This window comes from Sciurus vulgaris (assembly GCF_902686455.1).
Source record: "Sciurus vulgaris genome assembly, chromosome: 8".
NCBI classification, from domain to species: Eukaryota; Metazoa; Chordata; class Mammalia; order Rodentia; family Sciuridae; genus Sciurus; species Sciurus vulgaris.
In genome coordinates this window covers 25453342-25468522 of record NC_136468.1, presented here as the reverse complement: position 1 = coordinate 25468522, position 15181 = coordinate 25453342, and the positions used below count along the sequence as shown (strand labels likewise).

Here is a 15181-nt window from a genome sequence, read left to right as displayed (position 1 = left end):
CTGTTTCCTTGGTGAAACTACAACTCTTTGAGAACAGATACCATTTGACATCAGGATTCTTTAGTTGCCAGTAAATGAAACTGACTGTAACTTAAACCCAATGGATTTCACTGGAAGGATGTGGGTTGACTCACAAAACCAAAGGGACAACTGAAGAGCTGGTCTTAGAATGTAATGACAACAGAACAGCTCTGAGAATCAGGGAGAGGTGACTAATTGACCATCACATCAAATGCTGCAGCCGGCTGAGTGTTTTCCTCAAAATATTGTTATAAGACAACAAACAGGAATGGATGTCTGGTAGCTGATAATAACAAGGGTCCACTGCACTCTCTTTATTCTCTGTTATGAAAGACTACCATGGTCTTGTGTACATCTCTACACATCCTTGCTGAGTATGCTGAATTCCAAGGCCTAACTGAGCTATTTTTGTAGCTAGTCATATAGGCAATTAAAGAGGTCGAAGTGGCCACAAAAGGGTTACCTGCTAACTTCTTGCTCTTCCAGGGAGGGATCTGGTTTGACTACTGTTTGCTTAGCCCTGGGCTCTCAGCTGCACTGCTACATTGCTGGCGTAGCCCTGGCCTGGGTCCACCATGTTGCTTGGATCAAGGCAACTGGGACTGCCTTGTGGATGCTCCTACTGTTTGCAGAGCTGGTAATAATAAACTATCTGGCTTTGACCATTGCATCCTTCATCTACCTTAGGGAACCAGACAATTAAGGTAAGTCAAACTGCTTGCTTGGTTAGCCACTTTTTTAGAGTATTGTTACTCTTTGCCATCCACTGAGACCTAGCTTCTTCCCTTGCAGTATCCCCCAAATTCACAAATACTCTCATTCAATCATTTTATTCACTAGTAAGATAATCTTCAACTGAAATAATGCCTCTGTTTCTCTCTCTCTCTCTCTCTCTCTCTCTCTCTCTCTTTCTGTGTGGTATCTTTAAAATTCTGAGACAGGGACTCACTAGTTTGACCAGGGTGCCTTCGAACTCGTGGTCCTCCTCCTCAGCCTCCCGAGTAGCTGGCATTACAGCTTGCACCACCATGCTTCGCCTCAGTTTTGAAGAAAACACTTCTTTTATAAAGGCCACACAAAGCAAGCCTCTGTCTCAAGTCTGTTTGGGTTACTATAACAAGAATATCAAACTGGGTGGCTTATAAATAACAAACATTTGTCATAGTTCTGGAGGCTGGGAAATCCAAGAACAAGGTACGGGCAGATTTGGTGTCTGATGAGGACACATTCCTCATAGATGGCACCTTCTTGCTGTGTCCTCAGTAGGCTGTTTACTGTGGTAGAAACAGACCCTCTCATGGGCCTCTACTATGAGGGCTTTAATCTCATTCATGAGGGTCCTACCCTCATCATCTAATCACTCCCAAAGGCTCCCACCTCTTAGCACTATCACCTTGGGGATTAGGTTTCAAAATCCTAAAATTTCAAAATTTAAGTTTTCAAAATCCTGATGCCCTGACCCATCAGAATCCTGGGGGACACAAATATTCAACCCGTAGCAACTCTCTGAGTTACTGTAATCCCTCCTTGACTCTAGATCCACTGGGTAATGTCCCGTCTTCCTCTGGTTTTTTTCTGTCTTACCTTTGTGTTCCAAAATTTCTAGATCCAATGGTAAATTTAAATGCCACAAACACATCCTGTGTACAATAACGAGAGGAGGAATAACTTAAGTAATATATGTCACTGCAAAGAAAGAAATACAGGAAGGAGTTTTAGTTCTTGTTCCTGTATCTTAGTTCCAAAGTAGTAATAGTTGGTAATTATGATTTTTCTTTTTTACTACCCATCTCATGTACTTCTTGCTTTGCCCTACTAGTACTGATTGGAGTTCTTTTCTCTGGTAGGGGAACCACATACTTTCCCTCCTGAAAACCCAAGCCTTTGATGGTTTTGCTCAAGCAGTGTTTGTAAAATCCTGTTGGCTGAGCAGGGGTGCCATGAAGATGCATCTCAGTTCCATCTGGGTGCCATCCCTTCTCCTCCCTGCACCCACTTTGCAGAAGTCACTCTTTTTGCCTCCAAATGCATTCCATTCCAAACAACTCCAGAATCCCCCATATATATAATCATTGTTTTCACCTACAGGCAAGGTAAGCCCAAAATGGCAACATTTGCCTCAGTTTTCAATCATTGGAATTATTTTTGTGCCTCTTAGGTATTAAAGTCTTCTACCTCTAGGTATTAAAATCTCCCAACTTCAAATGGCAGATGATAGGCACCAGTCAGTGAGCAATGTGCACTCAAAAAGTAATCGATATGCTAGCAGACTACAGGTGATCACAGTGGACAAATGGGGTAAACAGCAGGGGATTGAAAAGCAGCAAAGACTGCCTCACAGAGAAACAGATATCCTCTGCTTCAAACCCGAGTTACAGAGCTACAAGGAACGCAGCCTCCCTCTAGTCTGCCATCTTGGATCCCAAAATCTCCCAATTTCAGACATGTACACTTAAAAATTTTTTCAAACAACTTGTGTTAGTCAGTTTTCTGTTACTGTGGAAACTTACTGTTACTGAGATACTAAACTTGAAAAGAAGAAAGGTTTATTTTGGCTTACAGTTTTGGAGGTTTTCGTCTATGGTCTATTGGTCCTGTTGCTTTTGGGCCTGTGGCAAGGCAGCATAACATGCTGGGAGCATTTGGTGGAAGAAGCCCCTTCATCACATGATGGGGAAAGAAAGGAGGAAGAAGGAACTGTGGTCCCAATATCCCCTTCAAAGTCATACTTCCAATGACTAAAAGATCTCCCACTAAGACCTTATCTCTTAAAGTTTCCACAGTCTCCCAATAGAGCCTAGCTGGGGAATTTGGGGGACATTCCAGATCTAAACTATAGCCCAACTCTTTGGGGAAACTCCTGGAGGATGTATTCCATTAAAACAAAGTCAAGGGCTGGGGCTGTAGCTCAGTGGCAGAGCGCTTGCCTACCATGTGTGAGGCACTGGGTTCAATCCTTAGCATTGCATAAAAATAAATAAATGAAATAAAGGCATTTTGTCCATCTATAACTACAAAAAAATTAAAAACATAAAACAAAACAAAACAAAACCAAAAAAAAAAAAAGTCAACCCAGAAAGAGGAAAGCATAGGCCCAGGAAAGGGGTAGGTTCCATCAAGGAAAGAAGTGAAGGGAATATCCAGGATGACCTTTAAGGGAGAGCCCAGAAGGACAGTGGGGTGGCAGGCAGCTATTGTTGACCAGGAGGGAGGACCCTGCTAAATGTGCCCACGATCGAGTTGGTGGAATGCCTGACAGGGTTGAGTGCACTGGGAGGAGACTTGCAGTGGTGGCAGAGTTAAGGGCATGTAAGGAGCAGAGAAATTAAGCCAATCAAACAAAAAACATGAAATAATTATTAACCCCAAGAAGAAAATATTGTACAAAAAAGAAATATTATTTAAGTATGTACTGACTCGGCAACTCCTAATACTGTAAAAATTGAAGAAATATTTACTCAAAGGTGATGAGAACTGTTTGGAGGATGGGTGAAGGGAGGGAAGAAAGGTGAAGATAAATTCCATCCTCCATAACCGGAAGTTCTGTGCCCCAGAGCTCCTTTGGTTCCTGCCTATTCCCTCAGTGGATCTGTGCAAATGAAATCAAACAGGTTCATCGCCTCTGGTTTCCTGTGGGTTTGGCCAGTGGGAAGTCCAGGTAGAGACAAGAGAGAGGAGGAGTGAGTCAGGACAACTCTTCCCTCTCTCGTGGTCACATAAGGCTGGCTCTGTCCTTGGAACAGGGGAAACTGCCCCTGTATGGGACCTCCTCTAGGAGAACCTCCTTTCCTGGCCCAGCAACTGTTCCCTTCCCTGTCCTTCAGGTTCATGACATAGACTTGGCTAACTGGATGCTCCCCTCCTGAGTTTTATGTGGACAGGGATGGAACTCATCTTCACGTAGGTGTGGCAGTGGGGACAGCATCCTAACCAGAGGCTTCTCTTCTCTCCAGTTTCCTGCTTCTCTTTTGGTTCTAGCCTATTTTTGATACCTGGAGCTCTTAGTCTTCAGTTGATGTCAAGAGCCCCCAACTGCCTTCCAACAAATCCCCCTTGTCTTAAGTTGGCCTGTCCCTTTCTATGCACATAACCATGAGGTCTAATTGATGTGCTTTCCCAAGAAAGGGGATGCTGTGCAGGCATTCATATACCAGTCACATGTGGCTTATAGGTTTATGTATCCTCCAGTGCCTGGTCCCTGCCAGACACCCAATTAAAGGTTGTTAGATAATCCATTTCTGCCATCACCAGTACTAGCTGCCCCACGCTGTTCTTCCCCCAAACAAGGGAAGAGACTACAGCCCTTGCTGAGTGGGCTTCTCAGGGAAATTGATTTTGCAGAGATTATTTCTTAGATAAAAATAACATCACTCAGGGGATTAGTAAAGCTATTAATAGCTGATAAGCATACCACTGAAAAGAGAAAAGAAACAAAGCATTGTAATCCAGAGTCAATTAAAATCCACCAGGACATGACATTTGCAAAAACAATCCCCAAAACTATGAAAAACATGCATCTTCAGGTTTCTGAGGTGGAATTTAGAGAAAATGCCCTCAAGGAATAATAACAAGGTAGACCCACTTAAAATATGTGGTGGGAATGAGATAAGAACTTCACAATTGCCCTTGGAAATCTTGAGAAAAATAGTACATGGAAGGTCAACGATGACTCTACTGGTGCTGATGCGACTGCAGGAGAGGTTCTGGGAACGCTGAGCACATAGAAACGAGCAGCTCTGACCTGCACTCGGGTACCACGGAATTCACCCCAACCCTCAGAACCGTAGGCTGTTCACTTGGAGAAAAAACAAAACCCAAGGGGTCAATCTTGAGAAATCCAAGATTATTGTTCAAAAAGGCAAATCACTGTGAATGATAAAGTTTCAGAATTTGAAGTGAACATATAGTTTTATGAAAGCCAAGACCAGTTACAGGAGCTATAAGTCGAGTGAAGATACCAGAAATATAGAAATCTAAAGGTATGCTCATAGAACGCTACTCTATTTTTCACTCTGATTCCTACCTGACTGAAAGTGTATTTCTCTACTACAGATATGGATAATTTTTTATTAATATCACTAAAAATTTGAATTATGCCCAAACAAAATACTGTTTGAGGGACATTTTTGTTGTAGTAGTAAGCAGAAGCACATGATGTATTCCATGACATGCAAAGAAATATTCACAGATGGTTTTTCCTAAGTTGGGTTTTATAACCCCCTAAAGTCTCCAATTAAGCACATTGCCCTGGACAAAGAAGGAAAGGAATTTTCTTCACATCCATCCCTCTCCTTGCTACCATTCATGGACCAGATCTAGAGCAAGAAGAATGTGGCACCTAGTGATATGGGATTCTCACACTCTCAGACTCAGGGCATTGCATTTGGAAATGCTTGGCATTTTTTAAAAGTGTCTCCACATCCATGATCTAATGAGATTCTCATAATGGTGTAAGATAGCTGTTATTAATTATACTTCACAGGTGAGAAAAGCAAAGCCCGGACCAGCTTAACTGATTAATAAGCCTATTGTGAGTCTCAAGGTGGCTGATGGCCTCTGGCTGATGCTCCCAAGGGAAGGGAGAACCATAGACGCTCAGCATTCAGCAGGCACAGTCTGAGATGAGCCAAGGTCCTGTGGTGAGTACATGGATGTTTTTATTGTCCCGACCCCTCACCTAGTGGGCTCAGTTTCCTCCAGGACTCAAGACCTTCTCTGAACCCAGCACTTGCAACTGAGGACCTGATACTGGTGCCCCAACTAACTCTCCAGGGCCCTCCATGTAAAGCAGGACCTGTTTCCCACATGGTACCAACAAACATCCAGTGTTCAAATTTCTCCAACTGTCTAATTTGTGTGTTTTGTTTGTTTTTACAGCAAGCCACTAAATCTTATCATTTGAGCATTACTTATTTATTTTTTATTTTTGGTACTGAGGATTGGACTGGAGGGTACCTTACCCCAGAGATACACCCCAACCCATTTTATTTTTTTAATTTTGAAACAGCCTTTTGCTAGGTTGCTGAGGCCAACCTTGATCGTCGTGCCCCAGCCTCCCATGTTGTGAGGATTCCAGACATATACCACCAAGCTTGGCTACACTTGAGCGTTTTTTAAAAGATAACAGTTAACCTTTTCCTTGGACACTTTCTGAGAATGTCACACTTCCTTCCTGCAGCTTCACAGGAACTCTCTGGGCCTAATTAGAAGTCCTCCTCATACCCTTAATTGAATCCTCTGGAGCCAGGAAAACAGATGAGTGTTTCTTAACATGTACTGTAATCCAAATGCAACTGGGCCTCTTGCCCCTCAGAGAGGCAGGTATACACTTCCCATCAACTCCCTAACTTTGTCCTCCAGTGCCAAATGTCTTCACTGTCTTTTGTGGTTTTTTCTTCTTCCTGGTACTAGGGATGAACCCAGGGGTTCTCTACCACTGAGAGCCCAACACTAGTCCAATACTTTTTAAAGGTAAAAAGGAGGTCTAGTTATTCTTGTCTATTTCTCAGGAATAAGTAAGCTAAGGATGAGGAAATGGTGAATGGACTTTTGTGCATTATACTATATAATCCATGAGAATATAAATAAACTTAGTTAAAACAATTCTATAAGGGATACTGGTCACAGGTATTTTTCCTTTCTGAGTGTAAGAACCTAGTTCATCCACTTCATACATTTTTATAGATCAGTACACATTAGGGCTCTTTTCTTTGGGAGGTTATGAGCACAGGAAATGGGTTGGTTGAGAATGACCACATTCACACCCTGAAATAAAGGTGAATTTTGCAATGCAGATGCTTTAAGCATAAACATGCTCACCCAATTATGAATATTCCGCTTGGACTTCTGAAGGCTGCACTTTCAGCCTTCTGCTCTGCTCAAGTCTTATTTGGACGCCTTTGTCCCTGGATCTGTTAGTCTTCTTTGTATGATCCACGCTGTCTGTACCAGAAGTTGCTTCCTGCTTTAGGCTCTGCTAGTTACTCTCAGGTTCAGCTGTAAACAAGGAGAACCCATTCAGCAACAGTCCAGTAACACTTCACTCTCCTGAGCCTGTGAATGAGAAGGCCATGAGTTCACTGCTTCTAACCTTCAAAGTAAACATGTTACCATGTGTTCAGGCCAAACCAAGTCCTTTGATGCTCTGCTGGATATCTGTGTGTTTCTCACTGTCCAGGCCAGGCCAGATCGCATTCCATCACCCTTCATCCTTTCTGACAACTTTGCAGATCTCTATGGGCTGATCACTGAGGCCTGCATCTCCTCTGGTTTTGAATGGTCTTAGTCAATGGGGAGGCAGGAAGGACTAGATGGGAAGAGTCTCAGGCTGCAGCTTGAGGTCTAAGAAGGTTTCGGCCAGTCTGGTGAGAAACCCTCAAACCAGTTCCTCATTAGAGGCGTCTGTGTCCCCCAGCCCATCGTGTTCAATGGCTGGTGGGAGCAGCTGTGGTTACTTGAGTCTCAGTGGTCCCAATGCAGTGGGGAGTCCAGAGAGGCAGCCAGTAAGGTCCCCAATAGCTAAGCAGAGCATTTTCATGGTCCCACACGGTACTGCCTAAACCTACTTGATCTGAGAGTGCTTTTTCCCTCTTGAAACTACTATTAACACCCCTTAGAATGGTATTCTGAAAAATGCAGTTGGAAGAATAACATATATCTTTCTTGAGCATTTTTATTTTCTTTTTATATTGCATTATTTTTATTGCCTTTATCTTTCCCACTAGAACAAATCCCACACACATACTACCTGTTGTATAAAGTAGTATTATGTTTCACAACATTACTTTTCAAGTTTGTTTTGTTTGCAGTACTGGGGATTGAACCCAGGGATGCTCTATTACTTAGCTACACCCCCAGCCCTTTTTATTTACTTATTTTTATTTCTGAGACAGGGTCTTCCTAATTTACCTCTACTGTTCTCAAACTTGCAATCCTCCTGCTTCAGCCTCCTGAGTAGCTGGGATTACAAACATGCACCACCACACCCAGCCCTTTTGAGTTATTAAGACGTGTCCCCAAGAACGTTTGAATGCCTGTGAGGAATTTCTACACACCCCTTTTTCCCTTTGTGCTTTGAAACTGCTTCTCTCCCTCTCTTGTTCTATTTGTCCTACAGTCCCCTGAGTCCCCTTGGCTACTTCAGATGCATCTGTATCAACTTTGTCTAGTCTCTCTCTCAACTCACATTTCTGTCAGTAGACTGAGATGTTTGACCAGGTTATTAATGTTTTCCAAGTCTGATCCTAAGTCAATGAGTTTTAGTGGGGCATAACTCTGCCATTGGAGGTGATTGGAACTTTTTAATTGGTGAGGGGTGTTTGGAGAGTCACCATGGTTGCAGGCCACTAAATCCTTGAGTAGGCCAGGACCATGGTGCTAGAAGTTCTGCAGAGAACAAGTTGACCAGCACCCTGCGTGATTTTCTTATGCCCCTGGGAGCATTCGGGTAGGTGTAAAACTTGTTTACAACTACTTGAGTCTAGAGGGGAACTCTAGAGTAAGCCAGAGATCCCCCAGCCATTCCTCACTCCCAGTTTTAATATATACTGAATTTTTCCAGAAATGTAACCACCATGTACATTAAAGGAAAATGGTACTTTGTTTTCTTTGGCGCTTGAACACGTTTGTTCACAGTTGAGAAAATCATAACAAAGTTGTCTTTAGTACAGTCTAATCTATCTAATAAGCAAATTTGGATCCCCAACCCCCATCTTAGTTGGGATTCACCGAGCAGGTCTTGGAGAGAAAGGTGAAACCTACCAGGGAAGGAGGACAGTCAGTCTTGCAGGTGGAGGGCCTCTCCTCTTCTATGGGTCCAGTATTCTCCCCACCCACATCCCCAGATCAGGCAAAGGAAATGGGCGCCAAACGACAGGAGACTACTGGAATTGGTGCCTCTTCCTGGAGATCCTCGCTGGCCTCAGATGCTGACTTTTTCACAAGGTCACGTAAGCAGAATGAAAGTTGCCACTAGGTGGCGCCACATACAGCACCGTCTCCTTGTGGATGGGATCTGACCCTCCCATCTGCCCCTCCCAGCCCCCAGTAGAACAGGCCACCCAGGCATTTTATTAACTTCACAATAATGCTACCCCATCTCCACGATTTTAAAGCCCACTATCAATCTGCAGTGAAGCCTATCTGCTTTTGAGTAACCAGTTCAATATACTTTTACAAGTCCATTTTGTTCCGTCTGCATTTGGGATATAGGCTCCTGATTATATTTCATGATCTCTAATGGAGTCACAACTAATTATTTACATGTTGGCATCTATGTTGTTTTATGCCTTTTTCTTTTACACTACAGTTTCTAGTTTTGAAAAACTTAGTATGTGTAGGTAGGTTATAATCACTGTGAATTTTATTTCAGGATGGTGAAAGGGTGTAACAAAATATTTGTCATAAAAAGACTTGGGTTGAATGCAGTGGTGCACACCTGTTAATCCCAGCGATTTGGGGGGCTGAGGCAGGAGGATTTCAAGTTTGAAGCCAGTCTGGGCAATTTAGTGAGACCTTGTCTCAAAATTGAAAAAAAGGGCTGGGGATGCTGAGCACCCCTCAGTTCATTCCCCAGTGCCATAAAAGAAGATGGCAACTTGGGTCAGACAGAGTTTGAACCACTTTACTGGGGCGCTGACCCCCTCCTCACACTCCGTAAACTATGGTGAGACTTAGCTCCTTCACTATCTCCACGGCCTCCTACTCCCACCTCACACTGGGGCTGCCCCTCAGGGTTCCTTTGCGCAATTCCCTCCAGACCCTCTCCCTGCTCTCAGGGCAGCAAGTCTCCGTCAGCCTTACCTACACCCAGGTGCCCTCCCTGCCATGGCACAGCCCCCTCCTCAGAGGTGCCCTCCTCTGCAACTAAGTTCTGCCTTTCCCAACTCATGCCAGCTGGATCCCCGTCTCTGTTCTCTTCTGGGCTGTCCATGAGGTGAGGGGCCCCATCTGCACTCCTCTCCTGTGATGGGTCCAAAGCTCCCTCATTATCCAGCCCAGTCCTGTCGTGTCTGTAGTCACTTAGCTTGGCAGACATTCTCTATCATCAATATCTTCCCCTGTGGGCTCTTCTCCTGAAGTCTTAATTTCTGTCTTTATCACCACAAAAGCCCAGGACAACCAGGTTCAAGTCCTCCTAGTCATCTCTGCCTCTCATATTTCATTGAGCACCAATGTATTAAATTCAGTGAACATTTTAATGTTTTGCTTCTTATAAAATTTAAAAATATGTATTACAAAACTAATGTTCATAGAGTCCAATTAAGAAATAGAGTCATTTCTCTGCCTATCTGTCCATCCCTCCAAAAAACACTTTGATGAACGTTGAAAGTCCTTTAAGCAGTATGAGACTGAAACCTAGATCGACACCAAGAAATGGAGACTACTGGAAATGAAATAAAGGGAGGCAAGATGGAATTTATTTTTTAAGATTTTAAATTTTCTAAAAGACAACTGATTGCCTAAAGCAAAAATAGTAGCAATCTATGTGGGTTTATAGTATATATAAAAAGAAAATGTGTGATAGTAATAGCAGAAAAATCAGGAGGGGAAAATTGGGAGGAGCTTTTGTAAGGTTGTCACACTACACAGGAAGCAGTATATTATCTGCAGATAGAGTCTGGTTAATTTAAGAGGCAAATTGTAAATATTAAGACAATCTAAAATTTCTTGAAGTTCTAATACATTTCTAAATATGCAAAATAGTCCTCCTTATGGTTTAGATGTAGAGTCTTCCAAAAGCTCATGTGTGAGACAATGAAAGAAGGTTTGGAGGAGAAATGAGTGGGTTAAAGCTTTAACATAATCAGTTAATTAATCCCTGATGGGATTAACTCGTAACTGGAGGCAGGTGGGGTGTGGCTGGAGGAAGTGGTTCACTGGGGGCATGGCTTTGGTTATACATTTGTATCTGGCAAGTGGAGTTTCTCTCTCTGCTTTCTGATCATCCTGTGAGCTGCTTCCCTCTCCCACGCTTTTCCACCATGATGTTGTTTCTGCCTCACCTCCAGCCCCTGAGGAGTGAAACTGGCCTTCTATGGACTAAGACCTCAGAAACCTCTGGTTGGGTCCTTTAGTCATGGCTGTGAAAAAGCTGACTAAAACATTCAAAATATAATAGTGGTGATAAAATGAAATCATAAAAATGAGCAATAAAAAGAGAAAGGACAAATGGAACACACAGTACTCAGGATCAACATGGTATGCATTGATCCAACCTGCAGAAATAATCATGTTACATGTGGACAATTCCTCTAAATGCACCAGCTGAAAGTTAGAAATTGTCAGACTGAACTGAAAGAACAGAACCAACTATTTTTTCTCTACAAGTACTCTGCTTTAAAATAAAAAGACAAGGAGAAGTTAAGAACAAACACATGGAGAAATCACACACACTAGCCAAAAGAAATCTAGAGTGACTATTTTAGTGTCAACATAGATTTCAGAACAAGGAATACTATAAAAAATAAAGGGGGTGGTACATAGTAACAGAGATAAATTCTCCAAAAAGATAAAACAGTTCTAAATGTGTATGAATGTAACAAAAGAACTTCAAAATACATAAGGCAAAAACTAATAGAGCTGAAAAAGAAGAAATACAGACAAGTCCACTGTTATAGGTAAATATTTCAACATTTTTCTCTCAGTGAATTGATAAAAATAGAAAGTCAGTGAGTATATAAAAAATCCTGGCCAGGTGCGGTGTACATGTAATTCCAGTGGCTCAGGAGGCTGAGGCAGGAAGATGGTGAGTTCAAAGCCAGCCTCAGCAATTTAGTGAGGCCCTAAGCAACTTAGCAAGATCCTGTCTCCAAATAAAAATATGAAAAAAGGGCTAGGAATGTGGTTCACTTGTTAAGCACCCCTGGGATCAATTCCCAGTACCAAAAAAAAAGAAAAAAGAAAAAAAAAATCCTGAACAATGCTGTCCACCAACTAGGCCAAACTGACATCCAATCACATTATAAGGCACTTTCTTTTCAAGTACACACAGAACATCTGTTAATTAAGATAGATTACTCTTTGGGTCTAAAACAAACCTCAACAATTTTAAAAGGAATCATAAGCATGTAATCAGACCACAACAGAATAAATTCGAAATCAGTAACAGAAAGATTTCTAGGAAATTCCCAAGTATTTGGAAATCAAACAACACATTTCTTAAATAACCTATGGGTCAAAGAGGACTCAAGGGAAATTTTTAAATAACTTAAACTGCACTAAATGAAAATAAAAGTACAGTATATCAAAAATGTTGTCATAGCAGTGCTTAGTAGGATAGTGAAGAGTTCAGTGGAGCCAGGCATGGTGGCACATGCCTATCATCCCAGTGGCTTCGGAGCCTAAGGCAGGAGGATCATAAGTTCAAAGCCAGCCTCAGCAACTTAGGGAGGCCCTAAGCAAATCAGTGAGACCCTGTCTCTAAAAATATAAAAAAGGGCCGGAGATGTGGCTCAGTGGTTAAGCATCCCTGGGTTCAATCCCTGGCACATTCCCTGCCAGATAAAAAAGTTCAGTGGCACTAAGTGGAGGCTAGAGGAAGGTTTGACTACAAAGGAGCAAAAGGCAATTCTTGGGGTGGCCCCAGCTTGGTGGATACATACCTGTGCATTTGTGAAAACCCATAGAACATATATCACTAAAGTGAGTTTCACCATATGCAAAGGGGGAAAAATCAATCAGAATGTCAGGGGGACCCAGGGTAGAATGCAGACTATGACAAATGAATGGCACAGCTACCCGGAAGGGAGTGCAGAAGAAGGAATCCAGGGAAGTAACTTGGGGAAACAGTTGCTAATTAAAGACCAGAAGAACTGTCTAGAAACATAGCAGTCAAGTTAGCAAATTTGTTTCTCACAGGATATGGGTTAGCAATTCTGAAACTACATTGCACAAATGAGAAAATATTTATAATGAGAGCAAACTTTCCCTGTCAGAGAAAGAGGTTAAAAACATATCAGATAATATGTAGCTTTCTGTTTTCTTGTGCTTAGCCTTGTGGTTGCATGAATCAATAATAGCTGACTCTTTTTGTTGTCTAAAGGGATTCCATTGTGTGGCTGAAGGGGTTTGTTTATCCAGTCAACCTGCCCATTGTTTCCAGTTAGAGTGATAAAGCTGCTACAAACATTTAAAATGCATGGAATTTAGTTTTCAAGTCTTTTTGGTAACCTTTCCCCACCCCCAGTCTGGAAGTTTCTTGGCCTTTCCTTTTTCCAGTTCTCAACAGTTGTAGATAGTACAGATTTTGCATTTCCACTGGGTCTTTGGGACTTTCCTCGCAATCAGTCTTGGGTCATGTTCTCTTGGCAGGAATCCCTGGGGAATGGTGCTGTGCTATTCTAAGCTGGACGTGAGGGGGCATGATTTTATTGTCTGCCAGATTTTTGCTCTGTAACATCACTATTTCTCCCCTCCAGTAGGATGTTCAGTTGGATTTTCTGGGATGATAGTCCAGCATTACATCCATACTTGGTTCTTCATGAAATCTCTTCTAGTCACCAGCTTTAGCCTCTAGTGAAAACTCCTGCCCGGATCAACCACAATATGGATGGTGCCAAATTCTATTTCTATTATCCCTTCTACAGTTAGTAGTCAGCATTCTACTGGAAGGAAAAGCTTTGTCTTTTTATCTATCTGTCCATCTATTACCTATCAATCATCTATCTATTATCAGTATGATTCATGCGTTCCAATGTTATTCAATTCAAAGGTTTACAATTCACTACTATCATTATTTGCTTTGCTACTCAAACTATCTCAGATCTGGCCAGTAGCAAGCCCTCCATGCAAGCTTCTGAGCTTTTTAGACTTGTCCCTATCCTTCTCTGAGTATTTCCTTCCTTTCTGACTAACAAGATGTTCCAGTCTTATCTTATACTTTTCCTGTCCAAAAAGGACACAGTCATTTCTCCAAGGAAAAAAATATTTCCTTATAGGGAAAGATGGTATTTAGAAAACCAATCTGGGGCACTTAGTGTGATCTTTGCTACTATGGTGTCACTTCTTCTAGGTCCTCTGATGGACAGAGTTACACACACACACACACACACACACACACACACACACATTCATAGACACACATACTCAAGCATCTATAACTATTTACTTTTTTCTGACACTGGGGATTGAACCCAGGGCCTTGCGCGTGCTGAGCACACAGTCTACCATTGAACTAGCCCCTTCAACTATTGATTCTCCCCATGTAAATGTATGTATTTTTAAAACAGATTCATATTGATTTCTCCAATTTTAGCCCAATGCCTAACTCCAGTTATTTCTAGCGCTCCCGAACTGCCCATGTTCACAATACCTTCTCCAAGAACGATGGCAGGAGCTGTAGCTCAGTGATGGAGGCCATGTGTTGAGAATGGCAGAGACACTGTACCAGCTCAGGACTGCCCGCCTGAAAACCGTTAAACACCATCTTCTCTGGTTGAGGACGGACCCCATTATCAAGGGCTGTATCCCACTCCATCAATTCAACCTGAAAATCTGACAACCGATGAGCCCAGCAGAGCATTCTTGCCTCTGCTGAGAGCCGCTATGATCAGTAGGGGCTTCTACACTTGAAGATTTGTCTTGAATTGTTTTCCCTGAGCTCATCACTCACTTCCTCAGACACTCCATTTTGTGTGGGAGTGGGGAAGGTAATTTGTGAGAACACACACAATTATACGAACTAGACTTCTTTCTCTATTATCAGTCCATGCCCAGATTTTATGTTCTCTGTATGTGTAAGCCACCCACCTTACCCTCCTTTCTTGTTAGGTTGTCACTAGTTCATCTTTTGCTATTAAAAAACATTATGACTGGGCACGGTGGCGCATACCTGTAATCCCAGCAGCCCCGGAGGCTGAGGCAGGAGGATCTCAAATTCAAAGCCAGCCTCAGCAACTTAGTGAGGCCCTAAGCAACTCAGTAAAACCCTGTCTCTCAATAAAATATTTTTAAAAGGGCTGGGGGTGTGGTTTAGTGACTAAGCATCCCTGGGTTCAATCTCAGGTACAAAACAAACAAACAAACAAACAAAAAACACCAAAAAACTCATTATGTACTTAATGTGTATATCAGAGGGAGTAGTTCTGTGACATGGCTTCTTCACAGAGGCTGCTAATTGTCCACAGATATCCTTCATCTTTAAAGAATAAATAATAAAATC

The 15181-nt window shown here is 42.4% G+C and overlaps 1 long non-coding RNA gene across 3 annotated transcripts in view; it reads right to left on the bottom strand.

The window, feature by feature from the left end:
• Positions 1 to 15181, bottom strand: part of LOC306668556 — a 50214-nt gene that overhangs the window by 9488 nt on the left and 25545 nt on the right. Inside the window, exons 1-2 of one of the 3 annotated variants that reach the window (XR_013765899.1) lie at positions 14333 to 14506; positions 6841 to 7017 (exon numbers count right to left, since the gene is read on the bottom strand). This is a non-coding gene — a long non-coding RNA (uncharacterized lncRNA). Of the gene's footprint in view, positions 1 to 6840; positions 7018 to 8781; positions 8923 to 14332; positions 14507 to 15181 lie in introns of those variants that run through there. The other 2 variants (XR_013765900.1, XR_013765898.1) reach the window with 2 other exon arrangements.